The sequence below is a fragment of the Grampus griseus genome (assembly GCF_964374135.1).
Source record: "Grampus griseus genome assembly, chromosome: 11".
Lineage (NCBI taxonomy): Eukaryota > Metazoa > Chordata > Mammalia > Artiodactyla > Delphinidae > Grampus > Grampus griseus.
Window position 1 is genome coordinate 80,048,284 of NC_139005.1, and position 13,599 is coordinate 80,061,882.

At 42.4% G+C, this 13,599-nt stretch overlaps 1 long non-coding RNA gene across 3 annotated transcripts in view; it reads right to left on the bottom strand.

Moving 5' to 3' along the window:
* The window catches only part of LOC309829296, a 436,099-nt gene that overhangs the window by 352,512 nt on the left and 69,988 nt on the right, over positions 1-13,599 (bottom strand). Inside the window, exon 2 of one of the 3 annotated variants that reach the window (XR_014297394.1) lies at positions 12,052-12,194. The exons of the other annotated variants lie outside the window; for them this stretch is intronic. This is a non-coding gene — a long non-coding RNA (uncharacterized lncRNA). The remainder of the gene's footprint in view (positions 1-12,051; positions 12,195-13,599) is intronic. 3 annotated transcript variants of the gene reach the window in all.

Below are 13,599 nucleotides of genomic sequence, written 5' to 3' on the forward strand. Positions count from 1 at the left end.
AAGGCCCTTTCTGAGCCAGTTGAGAATTAAAACAAAGGAGCTGACAAAATCAAAATTTTAAAAATTGGCAAATGACCCCACGGTACTAAACCTCAGAATCATATAAAGTCAACCCCTAATCTCTGGGCAGTCTCTGCTTGGGGGTGGGGAAAGCATCCCTTAAAAAATTATGTCATAGGCTACAACATGGATGAGTCCTGAGGACATTGTGCTGAGGGAAATAAGCCAGTGACAAAAACACAAATACTATTATATACAATGGAATAAAAATGAGGAAATCCTACCATCAGCCATAAAAAATGAGGAAATCCTACCATTTGCAATAGTGTGGATGGACCTTGAGGGCATTGTGTTCAATGAAATTAGTCAGACAGAGAAAGACAAATACTGTATGATCACTTATATGTGGAATTTAAAACAAAACACAAAAAAGCAAACTCATAAAAAAAAAAAGAGATCAGACTTGTGGATACCAGAGGCAGGGGTTGGTGGGGTAGAGGGAAGTGGTCAAAAGGTACAAACTCTCATTCATAAAATAAATAAGTACTAGGGATGTAACATAAACATGATGACTATAGCTAACACTGCTGAATGATACATAGGAAAATCGTTAAGAATGTAAATCCTGTGAATTCTCATCACAAGGAGAAACTATTTTTTCTCTTTTTTTCTTTCTTTCCTTTTTATTGTATCTGTATGAGAAGATGGATGTAACTGAATCTCTTGTGGTAACTATTTCATAATATATGTACATCAAACCATCATGCTGTGTACCACAATGTTCATTGCAGCACTATGTACAATGGCCGGGACATGGAAGCAACCTAAGTGTCCATCGACAGATGAATGGATAAAGAAGATGTGGCACATATATACAATGGAACATTACTCAGCCATAAAAAGAAACGAAACTGAATTATTTGTAGTGAGGTGGATGGACCTAGAGTCTGTCATACAGAGTGAAGTAAGAAAGAGAAAAACAAATACCATATGCTAACACACATATATGGAATCTAAAAAAAATTTTTAAATGGTTTTGAAGAACCTAAGGACAGGATAGGAATAAAGATGCAGACGTAGAGAATGGACTTGAGGACACGGGGAGGGGGAAGGGTAAGCTGGGATGAAGTGAGAGAGTGGCATGGACATATACACACTACCAAATGTAAACCAGATAGCTAGTGGGAAGCAGCCACAGAGCACAGGGAGATCAGCTCGGTGCTTTGTGACCACCTAGAGGGGTGGGATAGGGAGGGTGGGAGGGAGACACAAGAGACAGGAGATATGGGGATATATGTATATGTATAGCTGATTCACTTTGTTATAAAGCAGAAACTAACACACCATTGTAAAGCAATTATACTCCAATAAAGATGTTAAAAAAAAAACCCATCATGCTGCACGCCTTAAACTTATACAGTGATGTCAATTATTTCTCAATAAAGCTGGGGAGAAAAGAATTATAAAAAATGACAAATTCTGTACAAGTCCACTTACATGAGGTTCCTAGAATAGTCAAAGCCATAGAAAAAGAAAGAAAAATGGTGGTTGCCGGAGGCTGGGGAGGAAGGGGAATCGGGAGTTATTGTTTAACAGGTGTGGAGTTTCAGTTTTACAAGATAAAAGAGCTCTGGAGATGGATGGTGGTGACGGTTGTGCATGAATATATTTCAGATCACTGACCTGCACGTTTAAGATGGTAAGTTTTATGTTTTGTGCATTTTACCACAATAAAAAAAAAATGGGGGAAATTATGGTAGAGAATTGCAGAAGAGAACACAAGTTCCCTGTGGACAGTTAATTCCCAAGAGCAAGGGTGGAAGGGTATGGCCCCAATGCACAGCTTCTTGGTCCACTCACTGTTCGGGGCAGCCCTCTGCCCCCTGCAGGCAGAGAGAGGCAGGAAACAGAGAGGCCAATAAACAGACGGGGCTCCCAGTCCCTCCCATGGAGGAAGACACTGGAAACAGAGAAGTCTCCCTTCTCCCACCCCCCAACTAGCCTTGACTCCAAATACACCTGTTTTCGGATGCTCTCTGCCAAGATTCTGAATTTGGTCACGTGCATTAAGTCAACCAGGTCAATGTTAACAGTTAGAAGAGATAGCAGACAGCATCACTCTCAAGCCAGTAAAATAACAAGAGGCCCAGGCATCCTAGTTAATTTAGTCATTTTCCATCAGTTTTGGGACCCACAATACTACTGGGTGGTAATATAACTAAGAGGGAAAAAACCTTACAAAATAATACTATCACCTGTTGTCAATCCAGCTTTGGTTTCATGGCTTGTTCTACAGCCTCCGAGCCAGTTTGCTACCTGATTTGATCCAAAATGCTCCCAGCCACTGAGCTGCCAGCGAAGGTAAGAACCTTGCCTTTGTGGGCAGAAGCCACCTAGGATAGCCCTTTCTTAAATATTCGAGATGCCCTGTATTGAAGTCATTCTTTTCCTGGATGGCTAAAGGGCCTGAGGAATTCTCTGGAAGCAGTGTTCTCCGGCTGGGAAAGCCAGATAGAGGAAGGCAGGTAGAAAGGGAGGAAGAGACTCTTTAACACTCTTCAAGAATACTCCTTCAAGATGCCAAAAAGGAGAAACTCTGAACGGCATTTTCCCCAGACCTCTCAGGCTACTGGGAGCAGATCTTTGTGGAGGGGTTGGAGAGAATTTATCACAAAACAGAGAGAAGGCCCCAAATGCAAATGTTTGAAGATTTGGTCTGGTGCCTGCCTTTTGAGCTCAAAGGGAAAAGTACATGGGGGAAAAGGCCCTTAAAACTACTAGGTAATTTTTTTTCTGCTTTGCTTCCCCCCTGTGTAGAGCAAACTCTTGGGTTACATCCCAGCCTGGAATAAATCTTCTGGGCTGAATGATAAATCATGGATTGTAATGGAAATCACTATTGACCTTTAAAAGGGCGCTGTCTTTATATTTTCACACTGTGCTGTTTGAAATGTCAACTCAGAATCAGGAAAATAATATACCATGGATTTCTCTCCATACCTCTAATAACAGAGCTTGAAACTGACCTGGGAAACATTGGTATGGGTTTTCTCATTACGGTTTCAGCATCATCGGAAATGGTGATTAATGATTCAGTCTTGGGAACAGCATTGTTAGACATTGTAATTACTTTGCGAATTGTGTCCAAACAGCAACTAGCTTACCCTGTTCATTGCACCCCCCCTGAGAAATGGATGTATTTCAACCCTCATGTGGTAAAACTTTGTGGTTCTTGATTAAAAGCCTACATAAGATGGGAACATCATTTTCTTGTATTATTGTTTATCTTGTTTACTGTCTTCTCCTTGTCCAATTATTCCTTTTTCATTTCTCCTCCCATTTCTTTTTTTTCCTTTTCTTTTTTTTTTTTGCGGTATGCGGGCCTCTCACCGCTGTGGCCTCTCCCGCTGCGGAGCACAGGCTCCGGACGCGCAGGCTCAGCGGCCATGGCTCACGGGCCCAGCCGCTCCGCGGCATGTGGGATCTTCCCGGACCGGAGCACGAACCCGTGTCCCCTGCATCGGCAGGCGGACTCTCAACCACTGCGCCACCAGGGAAGCCCTCTCCTCCCATTTCTTAATGTACCAGGTCTCTCCGGCAATTCATTAGTTTTAGCTTTTCATTCTTCATTCTTTTTATTTCTAATGTCTCTTTCTATTTTTCCTCTAATTTCATAATCTTTCTCTCTCTCTGTATAATTCACTGGTCTTTTTCACTCCTTTTTCATTTTTCTGTCTGATTTATCCATTCCCTTTCTCATTTGCTCCAGAAGAACCTTTTAAAGCCCACAGATTCCCTTAGCCTTGTCTATTTGGGCTGACAGCCTGGAGTATCTTCCATCACCTGCCTTAATCTTCACATGACTGGCCAACATAAGATGATGGCTGAGCTGCACATAGCCAGCCCTTCCTGCCGGCTCTCTGAGCAAACTACCATGGAGAGGCATCGATAGACTTTCAATTGAACACAGAAGCTGGTGAGCATAACCTCTCTTCATTTTAAAAATATCTAGGTAGAAATGACTAACATTTTTCTCTGTTAAAAAAAAATTTAAAAAGGTTTTAGGGCTTCCCTGGTGGCGCAGTGGTTGAGAGTCCACCTGCCGATGCAGGGGACACGGGTTCGTGCCCCGGTCCGGGAAGATCCCACATTCCGCAGTGCGGCTGGGCCTGTGAGCCATGGCCGCTGAGCCTGCGCGTCCGGAGCCTGTGCTCCACAATGGGAGAGGCCACAACAGTGAGAGGCCCGCGTACCGCAAAAAAAAAAAAAAAAAAAAAAATTAAATAGGTTTTAGATGACGTGGCTCTGCTGAGTTGTTCTGAGGGGTCTGTTGCAGCCTCTCTACAGAAGCGGGAGGGACCCCCACTCAAAATTTAGTTTGGATGTCAAGACGGAAAATGTCACACATATACCAGAAGGCTATGAAAAGGCTATGATGTATATAATTGAGGCTTTTCTGGGGAGATCAGGGCAGACCTCCCAGTCAGGCCCAAAATGCCTTGGGAACACAAAGAAAGGAAGCTGGGTAGGGTTATAGGGTATAGACAGAGTGTAGGGTCAGAGTGAGGGTACCCACATGCTGGCAGGGGCTAACATCCTTTAAATCTCCCACCAAGACCAAAGGAGAGACCACTGTGGCTTTCTTATCAGCTTGCTCAGATGTGGGGCAGAGAGGGAGAAGAAGAGGTGAGTCTTAAGAGCTGTCAAAAGTGGAGCATCAAATATGGAGTTAGACTCCTTGCGAGATCTCTGACCCATGATAACTTAAAGCAAGTTGACAGTCCCAGACCTAAACCACAACTGGGGAAGCCCAGGGAGAGAGATAGAGAGAGTTCTACAGAGAATCTCTGGGGCTTGGAAAAGAGAAGCATCACCAGGCATGGTGAGCTCATTCATGCAATCTCTTTGGCCAAAGGACCCACAGGAACCTAAAGTCTTAGCCAAGTTAAAAAGCAAAGAAGAAGAGCTCACCCTGCATCTAGATGCAGACAGGGCCACCCACAAAATGTGATATAAACTTCACAGAAAGTGTTCCCTGGCCCAAAAAGTCTTTTGACTCAGGGACGGCCTAGAGTCAGACACACTCCTTCAGCCCTCCTTTAAACTCAGGGGTCAAAGACTCCCATAATGTTTAGAAGAGCACGGAAGAAAGAGCATATTTTGTGGACCTGGATTCAAGTCCCTTTCTTGCTACTTTTATGATCTTGAGAAATATACTCATTTCTGAGCCCCAGGTTCTGCATCTAAACAATGGGGATAAAAATACCTACTCCATTTCATCAATTCTAAAATGTCTTTTTCCTTGCATTTTAGCATCTCCAAAAACTGGGTACATTCGAGGACATCTTACAAATTTTAACTGGCAGCTTTTTTTTCTCAGTGGCACATAAAATAATGGTGCATCTTATGACAACTAGCATCTTAGATTAATGAAATTCAGTACTTCACAGGGCTTAGAAAATGCAAATGTGAAAAGATCTTGTTCACTCTAAACTCTATATAAATGTATTGTATACTTCTTGGAGTCTCATCCTTAACTGTAAAATGGAGGTACCAACTATGGCGTTGTTGCAAGGGTCAAGTAAGTTAACACATGGAAAGTGTTCGAAACAGTGTATGGCTCAGAGCAGGAAACCTTCGTATTATTATGATGCCAAGACCTCTGACTGAAGAGAAGTTGGTCATTGATCTATTCCCCAAACGCTGAATGTTCTGTGGGTGCCAGCAGGGCTCTAGAGTCAAACTCAATGGTTCTGAATCTTGGCTCTGCCACTTACTAACTCCGGGCAATGGACATAGTTTCATTCAGCCTCCTCTTCGGCATCTGTGAAATGAAAATTATAGCACCTGCTTCAGAAAGTGTGGGTGAGCCTTAAATGGGTCAGTCCTTGGAGAGAGCCTAGCATGGTGCCTGGCAAGTGGAAGTCCTCCATACATGCTAGTTACCATCTTTAGTAAGTGATTCTGCTTTGAAAAACATCTGGTCTAGCTGTAGAGATGGCCCAGAGAGAGAGAATTACAATACCACAAGTGAAACGTGGCTCCCCTTAATACACTGACCTTGTATAAGTCCTGTCAATGTCCTCTAGTCAAAGACCATCCAGGAACACACCTGAGGTCAAATAGAGTTGGTGCTGCACCCTGCTATGAGGCCACCTGACATCATGAGGAAACATGAAGCATCTCAGAAAAAGGGTATCAGGGGGGCTTCCCTGGTGGCGCAGTGGTTAAGAATCCGCCTGCCAATGCAGGGGACACGGGTTCAAGCCCTGGTCCAGGAATATCCCACATGCCACAGAGCAACTAAGCCCGTGCGCCAGAACTACTGAGGCTGCGCTCTAGAGCCCACGAGCCACAACTACTGAGCCTGTGTGCTGCAACTACTCAAGCCCGCGCACCTAGAGCCCATGCTCCACAACAAGAGAAGCCACCGCAATGAGAAGCCCGTGCACTGCAACAAAGAGTAGACCCTGCTCTCTGCGGCTAGAGAAAGCCCACGCGCAGCAACGAAGACCCAATGCAGACAAAAAAAGAAGAAAAAAAAAAGAGAAAGAAAGAGTGTTCAGGAAGGGCTTGCTCTAGGAGTCAGGCCTGTGTAAGCTGATTTGCAGGAGGACTCAATGAAGTGAATTGGCAGTTGTGAGAAAGTAGGTAAATTTAGTGATTATCTTAATTTTTCTTTAATAGGCAGGAAGAAAGAAGCAGGCCTAGAGTTGTCACTGAAGAAGAAACAGTAGTCCCTCTTGTTAGCCAGGAGAGGGGGGTATTTGGTCATTTTTGCAGTTGCAAGGTGCCTGTTTTTATTCCTGCTCAGACATAATTTCAGAGTAGTCTCGTTTTTGTCTTGTTCCATCACATCCATGAAAGTCCCATCTGATGCTGATATCCCGAGAAACTGCTTATGTTCACCAAGGGCACATCCCCTAACTGTCAGCTATAGGGTGACCAACCGTCCCAGTTTGCGTGGGACTGAGGAGGACCCAGGGTGAGGGGCTAGGACACAGGATTTTCAGTGCTAAGATGGAGACAGTCACGGGCAAATCGGGATGCACTGGTCACCCTAGCTCTCAGGGCTGCTTTCTCGTTTCTCGGGCCTCACCCCTTTTGAGAGCATGTCCTGTGAATTACCTAGTTTACACCCTATTGACTGGTTCATTTGTCTGCACGTGAGGATGTGCTTGGGAGGCAAAGTCCCAGCTCTTTCATTCACTGGCCACGGGGCCTTGAGCAAAGTGCTCAAGGCCTCTGAGTCTCCGTTTCCTCCTCTCTAAAATGAGGTTGGTACATACTTCGTAAGGAGGCTTAAGGAGATAATGGCATCTTCAAAAATGCCTCACACATCATAGGTGCTGCATTGATGTTACACCTCATTCCTCCCCTAACTTCCACCTCTACCCCATCAGCTCTGAGCCATTTCATCCAACGGCCTCGGATTACCAATTACATCTCGGGAAGCTTATTTTTATAGCTCTTACTATGGTTCCAGATGCCTGTAAACACTTAAAAATTGATTTTAATTATATTGCCGCTGTTCCTTTTCTTCTCTTCAAAACTCCATTTATTTCTTATGCATCTCTATTCCCTTCCCCCGCAAGTAATGACCTGTAAGTAATGACAATAATAATAACAAGCCCTGCATTTCTAGAACACTTTACAGATTATAAAATGCCTTTCACCAGAAAACAAAAACAAAAAACCTGATAGGCCAGTATTATTACTTTCCTGTTTACAGATTAACAAACCGAGGCTTGGAGAAGCTGTGTGCCTGATTCGAGATCACATGCCTCGTAAAGAAACAGAACCAACCTTCTGAGTCTCCACTCTACTCTAAAACAACTTTCCCCAGGGGCTCAAAACTGGATTCCAATGCATCCCCGTTCCTCGAATAACAGAGGCCCTGGATGGGGCCTCTTGACAAGATGTGGCTACTGAGACAAGCAGCTCTCGTTTGTAATTTCCTGTGTTATCCCCCAGAGTCCACAGCTTAATTTCACTTAAAATCCAGTGTGGCTCTTGCCAGTCCCATGAGAAAATCCTATTCGAGATGGAAACACTGAAATCTGATTCAGAACTCTGCTGGATTTTCTTCCATCAGTTCGGCTTAGGCCCTGGCAGCTGGGCTCAGCTGGGACTGGATAATTCTAACTTCCTTTGACTTGCCATCCCCTTCTCCACTACCCCAAGAAGGGATGCCAAATGGACTCACAACTGTTGCCCTTTGGAATCCTTTAAGTGCTTAGGCCTAAGCAGAAATTACAAATAGGGTCTGGTATTTAACTCAGACTGATTCCAAAATATTTCCCCGTCTGGAGCTCTTCCATGGAAACCATTTGCCGTATGCAGATGCAGGGTGTGGGGCTGCAGGAGACCCAGGAATGCATGATCTACTAGCAGAATGTGTATGAACACAGACTACCCTTTCCAGGGTAACCAAAGCCAGTGGAATTTGTGATGAGGCAGAAAAGGCTAAGTTTGGAGACAGCAGATCCAGGTTCAAATACAGGTTCCCATGATCACAAGGTGAGCAGCCCCATGCTATGCACTCAGTCTCTTCAAGTATGTGCTTTCCTTTGTAACAAGAAAACAATAATGCCTGTACTGCCCTTCTAGTTAGGGTAGTCCTGAGCTAGTGGACATAAAAGTACTTTTGAAACTGGAAATCACTGGACAAGCATAGGCTGTTAATATCACAGGGAAGCTTTCTAAAGTTTGCAGTATATTCTTCAGAAAGAGATTCACTGAGCATTCCAATTCTCTTTGGTCTTTGTTTTTTTCTTCTGGTTCCTTTGATCTCCCTGCACAAGCTCAAAGTAGCCAGAGAACAGATCTGCATTCGTTTCATAATTCACACAGTTTATTCAAGGCAGTATCTGGTATTCCAACTCACAAAGATAGCCCAAAAGAGCTTAAGTGATTCAAAGGAGGGAAAAACACTTTTCCCTCAAAATTTGCTTTGTGTTTTTTGTTTCTCTAATTTATAAAGAAATTTTACATTCTGTTTCAGAGGGAAAAAAAGAAACAGGAAAATAAAAGTACTTGAGAATTGGAAAGGGAAATTACATCTCTCATACTTAAGGATGATTGAAAAGGGATTACATTTATAAATAACAAAGAGTTATTCATAATGTAGAGTCAAGGAGGAGTTGTGAATTCACAACACAGAGAGATAAAATCATCAAAGTGATTGTTCCAAGTATTTGCAAATCTTTGCTAAGCAAAGATGAATTTGCTTCTTACAACTCAAGTCAGAATACTAGTAGACCTTTGTCCAGGGAAAGAGACATTTTTAGAAAACATGACCCACCTGTTCTTTACATCGTAATAATATTTCTTTCACCCACACAGGGGTTAATATGTTTTCTGAGAACTGGCAATATCGTTTACAAATAATTCACAAAGGACTGGGACTAGGGAAGTCCAGAAATGTGTTTCTCTGTGCTGTCCTTCCAACCTGGCCCTGCTTCTGTTTACGGTATCCCGTTGTTATATGTTTCCAGCAGAACTTTATTGTTTTAGGAACTTTCCATTTCAACAGGATGATTGACAGATGAATCTAGCTGTAAACAGGTGACAGGACACGTGCATACATATTAACCACATAGCATGAAATCCTACAACACGCACCAGCCCACAAACAATGGAATTTAAATTTGACAGTTGAATCTTGGACTCATTCCAGAAGATTTCGTTAAGGAGATACCAAAAGTCCTCACCACTGTGCAGCAGCCTCAGTTTCAAGGTCCCACCTCAGCATGAGGGGGTGCAAGTGTAGGAACGCAAACAGCACTGGGTGTCGGAAAGCGGAAACTTCTCTAAGTGGCCACAAGATGGCCTCACTGTTCGTCTGAATGTTAAATGTCAAATTTAACACTAAATGTTCATGTTAAATGTTCCAGTTGCAGCTTTAGCCCTCAAAGCAGGGTGGCGGGCACAGAGATATATTTTTTAAATTGCCATTGACAAATGTGACGAATCTTAAAAGTTGATTTCCCCACTCCCACCTCCCTTTTTGGTCTCTGGTGTGGCTGTCTTCTCTTTCCATTTGTCTGGTACATCAGAAAGCCTAGTTGCAAAGTACTTTGTTATCGTTAGATGACAGAGGCATCATGCTCACTACTGCGCCTTGAACTTGGGAGGCACTCCGTAAATAAGACTTCGTTTTAAGATCAAGGAAAAGAAGTTGGTTAGTAGAAGTCTGGTGAGTTGTTTTGCTTCAGATGAAGTTGTCACTCATTGTTTCACATAGGAAAGTAGCATTCTGCACAGTGTCCTTGTTTACAGTGCCAGTTTAACATTACTCCCAAGCTCCCCACCCCCTACCCCAGGCTTTGTCACCTGAGCACTGGTGAGTGCCATGGGGGGTTTAGTTGGCTCTTGGGTATTCAGTGGGTTTTTGTTTGTTCAGTTTTGGTTTTATTTTTTACAAATACCACCACTGAGGGAAGGGCCAGGAAGGGAAATTCTGTGATCTTTTAGTGTTTCTAATTAGTGAAGGAGGGATTAGACTAAACAAATATTACAGAGTTGTGACACTGATCCCCCAGTGGTAAGCAATAATTGTGGAGATTGGATTTCAAAAGCTCTGACAATTTACTTTCAGTTTATCTATTATAATACTTAATATCCAGTGATGCAGGTGGGTAAGGATTAAGTGGAATTAATGGCAGAAACAATTCTTTCTTATGGTAGTTTTCTATGCCTTCCCATTAGAAATGAAAAGAATTGATCATCTATTAATGTATGTTCCTCAGAATGTACTCGGTAACAAAGAACCATGGCAGAAATCCCAGATTTCATTTTAAGGAATCCTTTGCAACTGATGTACAGAGCACTGTCAAGAAATGAGTACCAAAACACATGGTCTGTCTGGCTACCTGATACCTGGGCTACTCGCCTAAGAACGCAGAAGGCTACACTACCTTTAATATAATTCTTTTTAAGAGAGAGTAAAAAAAATTGATGGTTAAATAAAAACTTGAATTTAATGTCACAGAAAATAAAACAACATCAAATTAGTGAACCCGGAAGAATGGTTAGTGAAGAAGGTTCTAGTGGGGTCTGTCTCTGCCTGCGTGATTTTTCTTTTTTTTAATATTTTTATTTATTTTTTTTTTAAAGATTGCCATTGAAATTGTGATCAGGAAGTGGCAGCTTTTCTGTTGTTCTCTAGAAACTTATCTGGAAAATTATCAATAACAACATAGGTATAAAGTCTCCGGTGGAAGAAAATAGAATTTTATGCATTTTTCACTCTAATGCTACAGCTAAAATGCTTTCTGTTCAACACTATATACTTTTGTTAAATTTCCCTGGTATCTTGATGCATAGCGATGAATTCACTACTTAATAAGTATATTCCCATAATTTTTAAAAATTGATATACTGAGGACTCTTTAAACACATCATAAATTGGTTCTGCAAAGGGTTGTAAAATAGTCTTAGGCTAACAGACAAGATGAGAATGTCCATTACCTGTACCTCATCACCACTGAGTATATCATTTCTTAAATCTCTCTTTTGTGTCATATGTTCTCTTCTGGGTCTCCTCATGTAATGCACTAGGGTTTGGGTGAAATTTCACAACATCCCATGACATGGGCTAAGGAATAAGCTTAATTGGATAAAGAAGCTTTCGAGGCCAGGGTCAGCATGACAAGGACCCACGGTCACTCCATCAGCCCATGAAGAGGCATGCCAGGGTCTGCTGGACCCATGCCCTATTCTTTCTTATATGACAAGCATGAGAGGGCAGCCTTACCAGCATGCCAAGCAATCTGGTTTGGGGGTGCCAGCTATTTACAGGAATTGTCTTGGAACGCCAGCTACCCAGCACCTGGAGACCCTGGAGCCCCAAGGATGTTTCAGTTCAGTCCCTCCCTTGGTAGGGCGAGGAAGCCTAAGTTCCTCAAGAAGGTGACCTTGGGGATTGCCCCTCCAGCTGGGGGAAGAGCAAGGCCCTGAGCCCTGTTAGCCTCTGGCCCAGGCAACTTAATAGTCCACTAGGGCTGCCACAGTCTGGAGCGGTTTAAACAACAGAAATGTATTTCTCACAATTCTGCAGGCTGGAAGTCCAAGATCGAGGTGTTGGCAGATTTCGTTTCTCCTGAGGCCTCTCTCCTCGGCTTCCTTCTCATCACTGTGTCCTCGCATGGGCTTTCTTTGAGCACATGTGCTCCTGGTATCTCCTCCTCTTCCTATAAGGACCAATCTTATTGTTAGGGCCTCTCACTTATGACCTCATTTAATCTTAATTATCTCCTTAAAGGGCTTATCTCCAAATCAGTCAAATGGAGGGTTAGAGCTTCAACCTGTGAATCTTGTCGGGGGTGCAATTCTGTCTACAACACCAGGTAAGCACACAGGGTTATTTGGGACAACCCTGCTCCTTGCATAATACTTAGTCAGCTGATTAAGCAAAAAGTGGTATGACATAATAGCTTTTATTTTCATTTCTTTGATTACTATTGAAATTACGTACCTTCCACATACTTATTGGTCAGTTCTGTTTATGAACTTTGCCTATTTTTCTTTGGGGATATTAGTGTTTTACTCTTTAATCTGCCAAATATTTTTATAGAGAATGTCTTTTACTCCATTACAATTACCATGTTTTTTTTTTAATTGACTATGTTGATGACATAATTTGCATTGATATAAAAGATATTTGTTGATTATCTCCCCAGTATCCACACTCACCCCCTTCCCAGTAGCCTCCTAATGCTTTTCAGGGGATACAAGTGGGTCCAGAAAAGCTGGCTCCACCCCCAACCCCAGCTATGGTATAGACCTTGACCAAGTTAATCAGCATAAGCCGTGCCCTACGATTGGTCCAGGGTGGGCATGTGACCCAAATCTGTCTAATAAGTTGCTTTAAATACTGACACAAAGACACTCCTATTCCTAAACAAGAACAATGAAGCACATAACCTCAGGAGCTACTGTCAACCAGCTTGGGGAAATACATTTAGGATAAAGCTCACAGCAAAGACAGCAGAGAGGAGAGCAATTTTTCCCAAATTTTACACTTGTCTTATCCTTTTTTACTGCCTCACTTGTGTCGAGTTCTCCCAATATATTCAATTTAGCTTTCACAGGAACAATTCTTTTTTCCACAATCATATTTTATCAGTGTACACAAATGCTTAATTAGATTGCATAAATACCGAAACAAATGAAACTGACATAAACTGGTTTGGAAACGTTATTATCTGAACAAAACTGCAAGAACACACCAGAGCAAACTGATCTTGAGCGTTCGTCCTTCTGTGGTCATCAGTCAGTACGTTTTACAGAGGAAATGATGAACTTTTCTTAATCTAATGAATTGCTTAAGTGGAGATTAATCAGCTGAATGCAACTGAGTTTAATTTCTTTGTTATTTCATTTAGAAATTTCCCATAAATACTTGCACATAAAACTGTTCTAGTTTCATATTTTTGCTGTTCATTTATCAGGTCCTAGTGGTAAGGTTACGCTAACTTTATAGAATGAATTTGATGGTATCATTTGTTTCGACATAATTTACAGAGCATAAGAATTTGGTGTTTCTTGAAGAAATGCACTAATAACATTAACAGATCTCAGAATCTCTTTTGGAGG